The 17,604-nt window shown below is 38.4% G+C and overlaps 1 long non-coding RNA gene across 1 annotated transcript in view; it reads left to right on the top strand.

Annotated features, from left to right (window-relative positions):
* Nucleotides 1-17,013, top strand: part of LOC125483002 — a 29,771-nt gene extending 12,758 nt beyond the window's left edge. Inside the window, exon 2 of the long non-coding RNA XR_007261998.1 lies at nt 16,832-17,013. This is a non-coding gene — a long non-coding RNA (uncharacterized LOC125483002). The remainder of the gene's footprint in view (nt 1-16,831) is intronic.
* Nucleotides 17,014-17,604: the final 591 nt, after the last annotated feature.

The raw sequence follows: 17,604 nt of genomic DNA, 5'->3' as shown, positions 1-17,604 counted from the left end.
GACATCCACTGCATAATATTCACTGTTGATTGTTGCATGTTACAGTCCAGCTAGTGTACTGTGCTATACAAAGACCGGAGGCCAAATATTCCTCTTGATTCAGAAAAACCTGACACGTGCACGAGATGGATTGTAAACAATGCATCTCATCTAAGGTACAACTCACTGCCAATTGTAACTTTTTACTTTGGTGTTAGGTTCACAACACAGATGGGGAACCACGCTGGAGTGCTTGAGGAGTTAAGGACCCAGCTCAGTTCTCCAACACAGCATCCCAGCTCTCTGCAGTGCTCAAAGGCTCCTGTCACCCCTCCTTCACTTTGGGACCTCCATCCACCTATCCCATGCCAATCCATGACATGTAAGGTCACTCAAATCAACTCCATAACCCTACATATCCTTCTAGCGCCCTTCAGATCACCCATACCAACGCATGCCACATAAATGTTGCTGTATGTATCCTCCATAACCAAACATCCAGTATGCACTATGCACCTCAGATCCCATTCAATATTAATGAATAGCATTTAATATTCTTTGCGGGGGAGGGGGGGAGGGAAATACGTTTAATTCTATCATTTCATATAATTCTCTATATAATTGATGCTGAGGGGAAAAATTCTGATGTGAAAAAGTCCTTGCAGTCCAATTAGTTTGGTTTAGCAAACCAGAATGCACAGCAAGATGACAATCTGCTTATGTAACTATTTGACATTCCTACTTATTCTCGGATTAATTGAATAAATAGTATACTGAAACTCAATAGTGCTTGAAACTCAGCCAAGTATTCATAATTTCAATATTGTCCAAACAATGTGTTTGGATATTTTTCAAGCTCTTTTTTACCCCAAATTCCAAAGCCAGGATTTTGTTTTAATCAGGCAGTTCCATTTATTTCTTAGTAGAAAAGGTGCCCACCACTGGCTCATAGACTATTTTGTATCAATTTTCATTATCATATGTTGCTTTCCCAACTGGCAAAGCATGTGTGTGTTGTGATGGAGGGCATGGTTAAATGAAATTAACTCCCTGATACTCACTTTAGAAGCACCAAGTAACAATTTATTTATCCATTTTAACGGTCTTCAAATTAACAGAACAACTAACAAACAATCCCCCCATAACTATGACTATGCCTGAATAAAAGAAAATTCTGTTGGTATGCTGTTCCAATGAATCAAAGTCCCACATATATAAATCAAAGTAATAAGAAATAATAAATTAAAACTTAGATGCTCAAAACTACAGCCAGGATGTGTCTTCTCGAATGTTCCATGCCTTTTCCACTATTCTTCAGTCAGGAATTCTTTCTTTGTTGAATTCTTGTGTCAGAAATATTAGTTAAGAGTGCCGTGGTACCATTTAGATGGTGCTTAATCAGAGACCTTATAGATTTCTGCGACAACCAGTGTTTTATTCTTCCGATGGCAGTTCGTTTTCACACTGATTTTCAAAAACTTTCTTGTATACTCTCAATTACCTGTCGATTTTCTTATAATAGGATTAGTCCTAGGTTGTCAACACCATCATATTTAAATTCAATTGATTTTCAGTTTCTAAGTGCCTGGTTTAAATTAATTGGCTGGTATTCAGGCTGGTTGCCTTAACATCAAAACAAGGCTAGGTTGCCAACAAGACAGCCAATTGGTACATATGTTTCAATTTCAGAACTGTCTCTGCAACTGCAGCTGCTTGCAGACATTTTTGTCTCCAAGCTTAGAAAATCAGCTCACCTCTTAAAGGGACCACGCACGGTTCCCACTACCGTTTTTACAAACAAATTCTAACACACTGCCTTCCTATTCACAAGCACTCTACCAAACTTCGCAAACCTACCCCCTTAAGAAAAACAATGAACCATCATTATGAAAAGATGGCTTCATTTTTTTTCTAAATCTTTACACCATTGTTACTAATTAATCTGGAGTTACTCAATTCATACCAATTGTATATACATATATGACATTGAACAGTACCAATTCTATCTTATACATACATTTTCTTTTACAGCCAAGATAATGCTTCCACAATAACATTTTCACAACCCTCAACATGTATAATGTGTAAGTTAATGCTTGTAACATAAGACTCCAATGAAATAGTCTAGTGTTCATATCTTAAAACTTTTCCAAAAATGTCAAAGGATGGTGTTCAGTGTACACCACCATCTCCTACATAGTGTTTGTAACATAAGCATTAAAATTTTATAAGACCAGTAACAAACTCAATAACTCCTTTTCAGCCATTGAATATTTTCTCTAGTGGATATTGAGTTTCTCTGAAAATAACCAATTGGCCTTTCAGTTTCATAATCCTCCTCTTGTAACAACACAGCTCCAAACCCTACATTGCTTGCATCGAGAGTGACTTTAAAGGCTTTCAAGAAATTTGGTGTGGCTAAAACTGGTGCAGTGGTTAACACTGCTTTTAAATTCTCAAATGCCTCCTGGCATCGTTCTGTCCACCAAAATTTCATATTCTTCTTTAACAGATCTGTCAGTGGTGCCACTATGCTACTGAAGTTTGGTACAAATTTCCTGTAGAATCCGTTCAGTCCCAGAAAGTGTAGCACTTCCTTCTTTGAGGATGGTCTTGGAAATGCCTCGATGGCCTTAGTCTTCATGTTCCTTGGTGTCATCCTTCCATGTTTGATGTTGTGACCTAAGAATGTCACTTCCGCCTTCACAAATTCAGTTTTTGCTAAATTTATGCCATCCGTAGTCTTTCAAAGAGTTCTGCCAAATGCACCATGTGATGCACCATGTGAGGCACCATGATTGGCTAAAGATCAATAAGTCATCGATATAGATGGAACAATTAGTCAATTCTGCCGCAACTCTGTTCATAAGCCTTTGAAAAGTGGTGTTACTTTAAATTGATATGGCTCATTTGGAGTTACAAACACAGAACCTTCTTGCGCTCTCTCTGACAAAAGTACTTGCCAGTAACCATGAAGTAAGTCCAACTTTGTGATGTAAATGGCTTGTCCAACTTTTTCCACACAGTCTCCCAGCCTTGGAATTGACAATGAGTAAGATTTAGTCATGGCGTTGACCTTCTAATAATCCACACGGAATAATTGAGTACCAGCAGATTTGGGAACCAATATGATCGGTGAATTCCACTCACTTTGACTCACCTCAGTGAGGCCTTCTTGAAGTATCGCTTCCACTTCCTTCTGTACCTGTGCTGACTTGAGAGGATTAAGTCTGTAGGGGTGTTGTTTTAATGGAACACCATTCCCTACATCAACCTCATACACTATAGTATTAGTTCTCCACATTCTATTTGTACATGCATCCTCATAATGATGCAACAAGCCTCTTCACTCAGTTCTCTGTTCCTGAGACAGATAGCTTACTACCCTATTCCATTCTTTCAGGACTTCCTCATTATTCCATTTCTTATGAGGCACATCAAAATCCAAATCATTTGGATTTGATTCCTCACTCTGAGTGGCAGTAAGTAATATCTGTTTCTCTGTTTGCCTTTCCCTGTCATAGTAAGGTTTCAGCATATTCACATGACATACACGATAAAGTTTTTTCCTATCTGGCATCTTTACCAGATGATTCACCTGACTTAGCTTCCTCTCAATCTAATAGGGACGACTAAACTTTGCTTTGAAGGAATGTCCTACCACTGGTAACAGCACCAATACTCTATCCCCACCGGCAAACTACAAATTTTAGATTTCTTATCTGCTTCTTGCTTCATTAGATGCTGTGCCATCTTCAAATGTTGTCCAGATAATTCACCTATTCTGTTTAATCTTTCTCTCACCTCAAAGACATAAACCAATTGTCAGATCTCTGACTTCAGACCTATCAACATTTCTCTAATTGTAAAGGGCCTCTTACTTCGTGTTCAAATAGAGTAAAGTGATTCATGTGGAGTATCTCTAATAGCAAACAATATAAATGGGATACCTTTATACCAATCATTTGGGTAATCCTGGCAATAAGCCCTCAGCATGGTCTATAGGATCTGATGCCACTTTTTTCCAATGCTCTCTGGGACGCACTTGATTTAAAGTGTTCGATACCTAAACTATCCATGACCACCTTAAATAATTTAGCAGTAACATCGGACTGTTAGTCTGTTTAAATTTCCTTGTTTAGTCTATAACAGGTAAAGAAAGCAAGCAACTTGTCTACAACCTTTTTTTCTTTGACATTCTATAATGGAATTGCCTTCAGAAACCTGGTGGACAGGTTAGCCCATGGTTAGCCAATACTGGTTCCCACTTTTGGTTATAGGAGGGGACCCACACAATCAATCATAACCCGCATGAAACGTTCTTTAAATGAGGGAACTGGCATCAAAGGTGGTGCTTTTGTTACTGTCTGTGGCTTTCCTGCCATTTGACATGTATGACAGGTACGGCAAAATTCAACCACATATTTATGTAATCCAGGCCAATAGAAATATTTCTGTAAGTCAGCCTGAATCTTCCTCACTCCTAGCTGACCTTCTACAGGTAATTTGTGTGCTACCCAGAATAATTCCTTTCTGTATTCTACCGGTACACAATCTGGTGAACTTCTGCCCATTTCTCCTCTGCACTAATCTGCCAAAGTATCCATTTGTGCCTTCGGACCCTATCCTTAAGGTATTAACTTCTGATTCCTCTTCTGAATGAGCCTTATGATATAAATCTTTTATTGTCTCATCTTGTTGTAATTCCATTAGTCTTTCAGAACTAAACACCTCTGCCTGATTCTCTACCTGTTTAGGTTTTTTCTTTACCATTTCATCAAACAGGGTGTCAGCTAACTGGACCTCAACTCCTTCATCTTTCTTTTTGGTTTTCCCCTCTTGCTTTAACCTATGACTGTGGGATCTTGTCACCACAGAGTCTGGAAAAATTCCAGGGTATTTTTCTTTTAGCTCCTCAGTCCCCTGGTTTTCTTTCAGCTTCTCCACTACAATGGGCTTCACTCCTACCTTTGATCCAGCTAGGTTATTCCTGGAATAGACACTCATTTAATCACTTCCACTGTCACTTCCCCAGTCTTGATTGGATTTCTACCCTTATCTTGCACAGGGGAATGCTAAATCTCTCTCCATTTATTCCACAGATTATCAGTCTCTCAGTAATATTTCATAAAGAGAGCACATACCTTCATCTCTTACTATTAGAGACTGACTAGCTCATGTATCTATCAATATTTTAACTTCTTTACCTTCTCCCCCTGTTCTTTGAGTAAACCTTAACCACACAGGTGAAGTCTTTGAAGAGATTGGGCACTCTCTTACAATTCAAACCCGTGACTAAGCTATGCACTCTCCTGCTGCTTCTCAACTTCTCTTAGGATTTCTTTCACTATCTCAACTAATCCCACTGTTTTGGCCTCTTTTACCACATCCTTTTCCCCAGTGACTTTCTTAAACCACCAGCACTGTCCCTTTATATTTCCCCCTCTATTACAGTGGAAACACCTGAGGCCTTTCACCTCTTTTCCACCCCTTTGTGTTTCTTTTTTCACATGTGGTAAACTGCTCCCAGTGTGATCTACTTTTTGTTTCTCATTGAAGGATCTCCCTCTTTCCCAATTTCTATCCTTCACAGAATGAAATTGCTGTCGGAAGACTTTATATACTAATGTGTATTCATCTGCCATCTCTGCAGCTCTTCTTACTTTAGTAACTTTCTTTTCTTCAACATGAGATCTTATCATCTCTAGAAGTGAGTTTTTGAACTCCTCCAGCAGAATAATCTCTCAAAGATTCTCATATGCCTTTTCTATCTTTAATGCTCTCACACATCTGTCAAATTTGCCATGTTTAATTCTTTCAAACTTGACATAAGTCTAATCTGGTTCCTTCCCTATGTTTCTGAACCGTTATCCATATGCTTCTGGTACCAATTCGTAGGCACTCAAAATAGCCTGTTTTACTTCTTCATATTCTCTTGACACCTCATCTGACAGCACTGCAAACACCTCACTAGCCCTGCCTACCAACTTCGTCTGAATTAACATTACCCATATATCTTCTGGTCAATTCATCTGTTTAGCCAATTTCTGAAAGGAAAGGCAAAAGGCTTCTTTTTCATTGAATTTTGGTAATGTTGTGACATATTTATATATATACCTATCAGGTCTTTGGCCGCAGTGGGTGTACTCATCATCACTCTCCTCCTCACTAAGCCTATCTTCTACCTTCATTTCCATCATTTTAAGTTGGTTATCCTGTTCATTTTGTAACTTCTGAAGTTCAAACCTTCTCTGTGTCTCTCTCTTTTTCTCTTTTTCTCTTTTGTTTTTCCTCTGCTTGTAACCATAATGCAAACAATTCCCTTTCCTATTCAAGTTGCTTCAACTCCACTCGAATTCTAGCCATTTCCAAAGATTCTGATGGTCTTTCTGGCAAATTTAAATGCTGAGCTATTGATGTAATTACCCCTTCTTTCGTCACAAACAAGGACAACTTCAGCTCCAGCTTGTCAGCCAATTTCAGCAGCTTTTTCTTGCTCACTTTTCATAAAACCCCCAAAGTCACTTCTTCCACCTTCAGAAAACCCTTAGTGACTGAAAGAGCCATTGCCTCACTTTTGATATAACCAGCCACAAGTAACCGAAATTAAACAGATTTTCCATTTCTCACCTAAGTTTTATTTAAAGATCTAGGATACCAATCCCCAAGTTTGTTTAAATCTGCTGGGACTTTCCTTACCCCAATTCTGTTCAAATCCATTCAGATCCTGTACACGAACTGGCCAGATCCCAGATGAGCCCCCAATCTGTTATGAGGACATGGTTAAATGAAATGAACTCCCTGATACTCACTTTAGAAGCAACAAGTAACAATTTATTTATCTAACTCTAACAGATGATCAGATTAACAGAACAACAAACAAACCAAATAACTTCCCCCCCCCCCCGCTAACTGCTAACTGTTCCCGAATAAAACAAAATTTTAATAGTATGCTGTTCTAATAAATATAAGTCCTAATTATAAAAACCAAAGTAATATGAAAAAAAAAATTAAAACTTAGACTCTCAAAACTACAGTCAGGATGCATCTTCTGGAATGTTCCACGCCTTTTCCGCAATTCTTCAGTCAGAAATTCTTTCTTCGTTGAATCCTTCTATCAGTAATATTAGTTAGGAGTGTCATGGTGCCTTTTAAATAGTGCTTAATCAGAGAGCTTAAAGATTTCTGTGACCACCAGAGTTTTACTCTTCCAATGGCAGTTTGTACTCACACTGATTTTCAAAAACCATCTTCTTATATACTCTTGATGACCTGTCAGTTCTCTTATACTAAGATTGGACCTAGGTTGTCAACACCATCAGATTTAAATTCAGTAGGCTTTCAGTCTGGAAACGCCTGGTTTAAAGTAATTGGCTAGTGTTCAAGCTGGTTGCCTTAATGTCAAAACAAGCCTAGGTTGCCAACCAGACAGCCAATTGATTCATATGTTTCAATTTCAGAACTGTCTGTGCATCTGCAGCTGCTTGCAGACTTATTTTATCTCCAAGCTTAGAAAATCACATCACCTCTTAAAGGGACCACACACTGATCCCCTATCATTTTTAGAAACAAATTCGAACATTCTGCCTTCCAACTCACAAGTACTCTACCCAACTTCACAACAGTGTGAACAATTAAAAAAAAACAGTGGTTGAAGTAATGATCATTTTACCTTTTGAGGACAGGTCCCAATGATGAAAGATTGAATTGAAATTGCACCCACTTTATAATGGAATAATGTAATTTGAAGGTATGTAAACACCTTACACTACCTTTTAGAATGTTCCTGGCTCCTCAAAAAGCTTTCCATTTTCTTCAAAATCTGATGATCTCCTAATGGGCTTTCAAAATCCTGTATCACTGGATGAAAATGTTGTTTGGGAGGAAATCCTACTTTTCCCCAATTTAAAATGGGGAATCTGACCTTGGGAATGGAACTGCTGGCAAGTGCTCATTTTACCCATTATATGCATTTCCAATCTGGAAAACAACAGGTCAGGTAAAACTGTGATGAGTTGAGCATGTGGAGAAAAATTATATTTGCTTTAAGTTAAATGAAGTGTAGCAATCTGTGAAGTAAAATAAGCAGCCAACCAAAAAGCTCAGCCAAACCATGCAATTAGTTGAGATGTGATACAGACAGTCACATGCATGTAAGTTATCATTTGTGATTTTGAGAATGGCGTTACAGTGTCATGATAGGAACGGAGTATCAGTTGAAGGAGTTGAAACCTTGAGTTGTGGGAATGGTGAACAAACATTTAGGAAATGATAAATTTATCAAGGGCTTTGAGGGGGGAAAGAAAAGAACGAGCTTGGCAACAGAAGACAGTTTGCGGAGACAGAGTAGTCAAGAGATTTTTCTTGAGAAGGACATATGAGGATGCCAGATTTGAAAAGTATGTGAAGCAGTGCCTGAGGAAAGGGAACTTTGATCAACAGCAGAAAGGGAACAAGGATGGGAAGTTGAAATGTCAACAGTTTCTTGTTTCTTTAGTGCAGTAGTCATGTCTCTTAGACAAGATAAGTTTGGAGATGGCATGACAGAGGACCTCATAGAAAGTAGAAAAGATGTGTACCATTTCCAGTTGGGGAAATTTTGGCCTCGTGGCTAGGTCAACAGAGTGACTTTGTAAAGGCAAAAAAATGGTTAGTAACAATCTTACAGGCAAAGAAGTCCATTAGTTACTTATTGGAAGTGAGAAGTAGCTTAAGAAGACATTTAATTGTGTCGAGGTTTTGCCAAAGCTTAATATTGTTATCCAGGATGATAAGAAATAGTGAACAGTTTTGGTAGTGAAGAAGAGGACACAACCATGTTATATGTTGTCCAACTGTATCTGGTGAAGAGTGACTAAATCATTTGTCTACTATAAAAAGTCAAATTCATGTTCCTTCCACTTTCATAACATTAGCCATAGCAGGAAGAATGATCGGGGCGAGTTGAAGCAAACATTTAACTGGGGTCAACAGTGTCAAAGATGGAAATAACGTTGTTATGAAGTAAATTTTGGAAATGTCATGGCAAAAAGAGGGGCATAGATTGTGTCACTTGGGATTTACAGAGGAGGAAGTAGAAGGTCCAGCCCTGGTTAGATGAGTAAAACATTCAAAACATTTGAGTAAGGACATAAGTGACCCACATGGATAAGTGACTTCAGCAGCCAGAACATCCAGCAAACCAGCACTGTCAGACATCTAGTTGGCCATTGACTTTTCTCCCAGACTTTAAGATGCAAACCCCTGCTGGGGGCACATTTGCATCAGCGGGAAGCCCGTCTATTAGTATGACCTAACATTGGAAATACTATTAAATTCAGACACACTCAGATGAACAACGTACAGCATGCATTCAGCATATCTCCCAGAAGGTTACAGGAGGAAAATCAGCCATATTGTTTTTAAGGAACTAAAAACGCAAATCTGAAATGATTGGAGAGGCCAAACCCCTTAAACCTCTTGGGTTTACTTTCCGAATTTTCAGTGAGATCCTCCTTTGTTGCTTACCTTATCAGTTATCTTCTACCCTGCTGTGAGGATTTATGGGTTTGCTTCACTCAAGCAAGATGCTTCAAACCTAAGTAATTTATTACATCAAGGAATAATTTTCCCCTTTTGTATCTTGGGGGAGTTTTGTGAATTTATGTATTCTTGAAGGAGATGAATGTACTCTTCAGTAACTATAGGTGCAATGACTTGCAATATTTATGAACAATATGCAATAAAAAACATGTCATTGGATATTATGCCACATTACAAAAACCTGCTGCAAGATATTCTGGTTTTTCACTGTGAAATAGTTATAAGTAATGGTCCTTATAACACTAGGTCCAGAATAAAAGCTGTCTGTAAACAATGGCAGGTGCCAGCACTTGATTAACTGTAAGCTTCACAGAATGTGAGAGGATATTAAAGACAATATTGTATTAGGTACACATTCATTTGGAGTTTCTCTGAGTCCTTTCCTTTTGGTCCTGTTGTGCAGGCACTACTGAAGTGAGGTCAATTCATGTCAAGTTTAATATTATAATGCAAACAGAGGATAAATCAATGGGGAGCAAGAGGTTATTGAACAATAAACCACAGTGTGCCACTGGACCAGTAGTTAAGTGGAACTATTTATCCCTGATATCCTGGTTGGTTTACCTTTCATTTATCAACTGCCAAGTTTCTATCACACTTTGTGAAGGAATCAGCTCGGAATATATGAGAAGTATTTTTGTTTTGATATATGTTGATCAATTTCAAGCCGTCCAAAATCTATGTTGTATTAAAAGTGCAGAAGGTGCACTCCAAAATACAATAAAATCAAAATAAATGCAGTCCTGGTACCTTTTCTTTCCTAATTATTAACCAACATTGGAACAAACTGGAAATCTGATAGCATACTAACTGCCATAGTATTGCATCGCAAGCTCAATACGAAGGTTTTATTTTTGGTTTTCTCCAGTATTCTCAGGACGGTTATGATTGAAACCAATGTGATATTAAGAAGGGCACTGTGAGTAAGATATCTGTTTTGTAGTAGTATTATAGTACACCAGGAAGTTTTATGAAATTAGAACTTCTATTATTTGTTCACTGTTGAGTGTAAGCTGCACTTCCAGCTTCTAAATTCCATTTGACTTTAAACAGCCTCCTCCCAAGTGAGCCACATCCTTCTTGATCAATGTGATGCACAAATAAATTTTCCTGTCATTGTTATATTTAAAATAAAAGATCCTAAAGGAACAAGGCATATTCCTGATTTAACTGCCAAGGAGGCTTATTCTTTTGCTTGAAGGAAGAAGACATCAGAAGCCAGAATCTACCCTGGTCATCAGGACATTGCTTACTGAAGAACAGTGTCTTTGAAGGCCTCTTTTTATCAGAGAGATGGTAATGGAGCTTTGGGCACTATTGGAGAATGACTTACAGTGAGAATAATTCCTCCTGCAGCAATAAAAGTTTTGACAACACTTAACATCCTTGCATCGGGATTATTCTAGGTTTACACATCAAACATCTGTTCACCATTCAACCAGTGACAAATATCATGTTCTAATGTCTAGACTTTTTCCCAAAGCACATGGTTAATTAATGGGAACACATAATGCCACTGATTGCCAGATACTTCGACAGCTGTCATGATGCATTTATTATACGCCAGTCATTTGTATTCCTCTCGTTAGTAGATAAAAATAATCAATGGTTTCCTGGCCATTCCCTATTGTAAGCCAAACACATCCTTAGAAGAGATGTTTGGGGGGTGTGGTTGCAGAACCACAGGGATGGCGAAAAGTGATTTTCTCCAACTATGTAAGGTGCTAATCAATATCAATACTCAGCTGTGACAGCCAGTTATTTAACCTTTTATTGAAAGATGCCTTTTGGTAAAGGCTTTGAAGCGTGCAACTGGTATGACAGCACCAAGACTCAATTAAACTGAGTTGTAACGCTGATTGAAGAGAGTACTCACCATGCTGCAAAGACTAATTGAGGTGGTCTTCAGGGATACACTCAAGAGATTCTGGGCTGTGATCAACCTGTCTCAGACTGCTCCATAACAGCATTAGTCTCACCAGTCAGGTCCTCTCAATGAATGATAGCAAGGAAGGCACCAGCAATGGAGACATCGTTAGTAGATTCTCTTTCTAAGATTCTCACTCTAGTACCTCAGACCACCTGTCCATCCAGCTCCGTAATCTCCCAAAGGACAGTAATATAGCCATCAGAGACAATCTGTGATCAGCCTTCAATTGAGGAGCTTGAAGCCACTATGGCAGCTGCATGAGTGTCCATCGCATTGTTTGCCTGTTCATAGGCATTTGTAGCAGTGCAATGGGAGCTGGTTGGACTCTTGTTGCAGCACTTCATTGTTCTAAACAAGTGCTTTTGCTACTCATCATGGAACTCACCATGAATCCAAGGATCAAGATGGGGGGGTGGGGGTGGGGGCTGTATCTCGTCCCTGCCCATGGTGTCTGAACTTTTAGAGAGACTCCCTGAACCAAACAGTCACGACTGGAATTTAGTCATGATTGACAGCTTCTCTATCGTAGTGAAAATAGCAGGTGAGCCTGGAAAAGAGTACTTCCCATTTTGAAGGGGTGAGAATGGTGTTGAAGCAATTTTGTCCATGCCCAGTTCATGGAAGCAGTTGCCATTTACATCACGAGCTGCCTCCATTGAAGTGGGATTTTAGTAACTCTGAAGAGTGAAACTGGAACTGTGCAGATTGAACATTGTAAATTCAAGTCTGAGATTATTTAACACTCATGTTTCTGTATACCTTCTGAACTTATTCTTCACTTCTGGAAAAAACGAAACTTCATGTGGATCATGAGGGTACATCTTTGGAAATGTAAGATCTTGGGAAACTTTTGGGGTAGGTCAGATGCTGTTTGAAATTGATAAATTTGTCATAAATATGCACATAAGATTCAGATTTTCATTATTGTCAAGCTGATAGTTCTGTTAACTGTTTTAACCATTAATTTTGATTGAAACTATGAGAAGCATCTGCCAGAAAGACCTGTCAAGAGGAATTGTCAAACAAACTGACAAAATTTGTACACATAGTAATTGTTGGTTTTTATGAATGAGAGTTTTTTTTTCAATCTGTTGAAGTCAGAAAGACAGAACTTTATTATATTTTTATCTCTTCATGAGTCCTGAGGACTGCTGTATAGTAGATGATTTTGTATGGGTAGGCATAAGGGCAAAGGATGTTGGGTGGGAAGCATGAGGTGGCTTGACTTGGCACTAATTATGTTATAAAGGGTCATGAGAGTGACTTAAAGGGGATTGGTTGAAAAGGAGCAAGAAATGCTGGTGAAACTCAATGGGTCTGGCAGCATCTGTAGCGAGAGAAACAGAAATTGTGAGAAAGAGTTTTAAAGACACTTGAGACTCAAAACTTTAGTTCTGTGAATCTCTAAAAGTGAACTACTGTGGATGTTGGAAATCTGAAATAAAGCAGAAAATGCTGGTAAAGCTAAGCAGGCCTTACAGCTAACGTTTCCTCTAAGCTACATGGCTGTACACGTGCACAATGTTCCAATGTTCCATACGTGGTAATTGGCATCACACGCATATCAAAACATCGACTTCTGGCTCTGAAAGTTGCAGCTGTGCACAGGCCTCAGTCAGAAAGGGAGTGCTGCCGGCAGCATACGAAGAGAGAAACAGAAATTCTGAAGAACAGCCATATCAGACCAGAAGCATTAACCCCACATCCTTCCACAGATGTTGCCAGACCTGCTGAATTTTTCTAGCACTTTGTTTTTATTTCAAATGTCCAGCATCTGTGATACTTTGCTTTTGTTTCATATGCTCAAGTACCTGAATTGCCATAGCTAATATAACTGATCAGATCCACTGGGGAATAAAACCAATCTAGTGCTTGGACAATGTAAAAGCACAATGTGGTGGATGTTGGAAATCTGAAATAAACTCAAAAAATTCTGGAAACATTCAGTTGATCAGGCAATGTGGAGAGAAAAGGTTCACATATCATTCATCAGAACTGAAGAAAGATAGAAATGTAAAAGTTTTTAAGCCAGTACAAGAAAGAAGGGTACAGGTAGAAGAAAAATGTCTGCAATAGAGTGGAGGCCAGGGAAGATCAAATAACAAAAAATTTTAAGACTTAAAAGAGTGGTGATTGATGTAGCAACATGTCAAATCTTCTGCCCCAATGAGGTGTGAATAGTTCCATGAAAACTGTCAGAATGCCACATGAAGGAATTAAGAAGTAAGAATTTTTCTTTGATTATAAAAATAGGTTAGAATAGTCTGTTCAGAGATTTTATTACATACCTTTTGGAGCAAGTGGGACTTTGAGCATAGGCCTCCTGGTCCAACGATAGGGATACTATCTCTGCACTACAAGAAGGCCCTAATGAAATCAGACATAACTGACTCAGCCAAACCAAAAAAAAAAGAAAAGCACGTAGGTATGAAGGAAACAGAGATCATGATCTAAAGTTGTTGATTTTAAATATTAAGTTGTGAAGGTTGGAGGTTGTCAACTCCAGAGACGAGGTGTGGTTCTTCGAGTTTAAGTTAAGCTTCACTCAAACACTGATACAGAGCATGGTCAGAAATACCAACATGGGAGCAAGGCAAGAATTAAAATGACACACAACAAAAGTCCTGGGACCATGCTTGAGAATTAAATGGAAATATTCCTCAAAGTGGTCCTGCAGTCTGTGGAGGAGGCCACCTTGTGAGCACAAATAGAGTGCATTAAATTGAAATAAATAGAATCCCTACAGTGCAGATAGAGGCTATTTGGCCCAACAAGTCTGCACAAACCTTCCAAAGACCATTGCCCCACTCCATCTCCATAACCTTGCATTTACTATGGATAATTCACCATGCCTGCACATTCCTGGACACTAGGGCAATTTAGCATGGCTAATCCACCTAACTTGCACATTGGTTTCCTCCTACAGTCCAACAATGTAAACAAGGGGTGAACATACAAACTCCAAACAGTCAGTCACCCAAGGCTGGAATTGAACTCGGATCCCTGATGCTGTGAGGCAGCAGTGCTAACCATTGAGCCACAGGTGCTGCCCCATGTACCTTGACAGGTAAATGACTCTTTCACTTGGAAGGTTTGTTTGGGACCTTGGATGGTTAGAAGGCAAGAGATGGAAAGACAGATAGTGCATCTCCTGTCCTTGCACAGAAAGATATTGCAGGGAAGGGAAGGGATGTTAAGTGGATTACTTAGGGTTAAGAGGGTTTGGTCCCTACAGAATGCTGAAAGGGGAGGGGAATATTTGTCTGATGATTGTATCAAATTTGAGCTGGTTTGAATAGTGGAGAACGATCCAATCAATGCAAGGACTGTTAGAATGGTAGGTGATGCCACACGGATCATTATCTTGGTCACAGGGCATGCTGACCTAGGACTGGACCTAACCACTATAGGTGACGGTATGCTTCAGACTAAGTAGTCAGCAGATCTTATTCTTTGTAGTATCAAGGGTGAAGCATGACTTTCTGAAACACTGACAGTCAGAGAAATACAAAACTTCTTAAGTCTGTAAACGCTGTGTTATGCTGAAAACAAATATGTTCTCTGATTTCTCACTTTGGATCTAGTCCCTTCCATTTCCTTATCATATTTCTCCTTCTAATATTCAAAGGAGGAATTCCCATTGGGAAATATAATGTTTATGTGCAGAGAAGATCCAGAGCACTAAAGGTTAAAAACTGATGCAGGAACAAAGTTTCATCGTGTCTCAAGTGTTTTGGAAATTTTGGCGTCTGTGTTAGGTATTGCACTTTACTGCTCACATTGTCACTTGCATAAGAGCAGTGTTATTGTGGCCACGTTGGAGGCACAGATTAGAGGCATATTGACAGATGATTGTAATCATGCTCAGAGGATCCAATTTTTATATATCAAAGCTGATGTCTGTCATGCTGTAATAATGATTGTTAAATGGTTTTGGGAGAAGAGGGTACTCTTTCGACATTACAAAGAAATTCAAAAGATGGTTCTAAGAATGAGACTCCCATGTTTTGCTTTGAAGTTGGCTTCGTGACCAAGTTTACCAGTATTAGCAACCTTAAACACAACTCAAAAGAATTCTTTATTTGCAAAACAGCTTTGGACTTGAAGCAGTTAATTTGCAGGCCCTAAAACACATTTTAATGCCAACAAAGAAAATAACGGTGTTACTGACAAGGCAAGTTGTCAATTCAAAAGCTCAGACATCCACGTGAAGTAAAACGATGATTGCAGTATAACCGACAAATACAATTGACAGGATTTAGACATATGATTAACATAAAATGTGTTTAATCAATCCAACAATGATGAATGCTGTTGTAGTCAGGAACATCAATTAACAATCTACAAACCAACTAATGCATATATCAAGAGGATTTAGTAACATTATCCCAGAGGCACGTCCAGCAAATGCCAGTTTAAACAGTCTGGAATACATTTTAGCCTTTATTCACATTGCTTTCTGTAAATGGATTGACAAGTCTGTCAAAACAAAATTTCCAAATTTAGATTTGTAAACAAAGTTATTGTAGACCAAGATGTGTATCTGCACATGTAAAACTGATATGTCATCATCACACTGATATAAGGAAAAAGAAGTCCTTTAAATGGGCATTCAGACACACACACAAGCCAAAATAGCTGCACTTGTATTAGCATACAACATCATGTGGGTAAAACTGTTAAAGAAATAATACAGCTTCATCTCATCTTTATAAATGAGCACTAATATATTAATTTGCTGCTGAGAGTTATTTGCCTCCCATTTAAGCAGCGATGAAATTGCCTAGTTACAAACAGTATAGTGGTTTAACAAACAGTCACTTATCAATTATGGACTGGAAAGCTCAGGTGGGTCATGGGGGAAAGGCCTGTGTTAGACAAATGAAGTTAGAGTAGTGCTGCTCAAAAGCCAACTCTTTGAGGCATGGAAAATCTACAAAGGTTGAAGAGATTGGATTAATAGGAAAGTGGTGTTTGGTACTGTTATGATCAAACCTGATTCTGGACAAGTCAGATCTCAGATTGAAATATGCCCTTATAGATCATAAGTTTGATTTTTACACTCAATTATCATGGTGATTAGTCATTGAGGCTGCCAAGGTTCTGTAACGCAAGAACACAAGTTTAATGCACAAAAGAAAAGAAAATAAACAATGTTATATATAAGGTAGTTTCAAAAGCTTGTAACATAAACAGCAAAGCAAAGTTTCAATGTACTTTTTCCTGCATATCATTTGCAGATACTCAATCCCAAAGAAACTTCGTTCTTACCTCAACATTTTAATTTCTTACTTAAATGTCAATTTCCAATTCTAAACCTCTTTTTTTTATTTCTGACAGATCGGCAGCTATGACACAAACTCTCACAACTTGGAAACTTCACGAACTAAATCCTTTCTGCTGTATGGAAACTATTCTCCTAAACAGAAAACGTGATTCATCTGCTGGGAAGAAACTGTTGCCTTGGATGCGATGGCTCATTCTTCTGAACTGAAATCAAATTAAACTCATGTGGCCCCGAATCTGTTTTCTCTGTCTGTTGTAAACTCTGCAGTATAAACATTCCATTAATTAAGAGTTCAAGTATCCTCCGAGACACTTAGCTAAATCGCGTGCTTGTTTATAAATTATGTATTTAGGTCAAAGATACAAATGACTTTCTGAACTTTTTTAAGAAATAAGTTATCTTCATGGAATTGAAACTGATATCCAACTGCGTCTATTTTAAAAACGAAAATGACAATACTATAAATTATATACCCTTATGATAGTTTGGTAGGAATACAATTTGAAACAGTTTATATTAATTTTAAATTGTGAATAGCTAGCTACAGGAAAATGGAACAGGAAATCAGTTGAGTCTACTAACAAAGGGCCAGGTGAAAGATGAAGACAGACAAGATGGTAAAATTCAAAATAAGTGGTCTTGAAACTGTAGTGAGTTTGAGAAAAAGATGTTGAGTTTGTATAAGGGATTGCATGTGAGAGAGAAAGTTGAACTCTTGGTTATGCAGTAAGACCAAGCTCATAACTCCTAACTTAGACTGAGGCTGGGACAATTGAGGAAAGCAAGAGCTAAGTATGTATGTTCTCATTTAAAAACAAAATAATAT

The sequence above is a fragment of the Rhincodon typus genome, chromosome 4 (genome assembly GCF_021869965.1).
Source record: "Rhincodon typus isolate 14 chromosome 4, sRhiTyp1.1, whole genome shotgun sequence".
Classification (NCBI taxonomy): domain Eukaryota; kingdom Metazoa; phylum Chordata; class Chondrichthyes; order Orectolobiformes; family Rhincodontidae; genus Rhincodon; species Rhincodon typus.
Note: the sequence above shows the minus strand (reverse complement) of the source record. Positions and strands in the feature narration are given on the sequence as shown.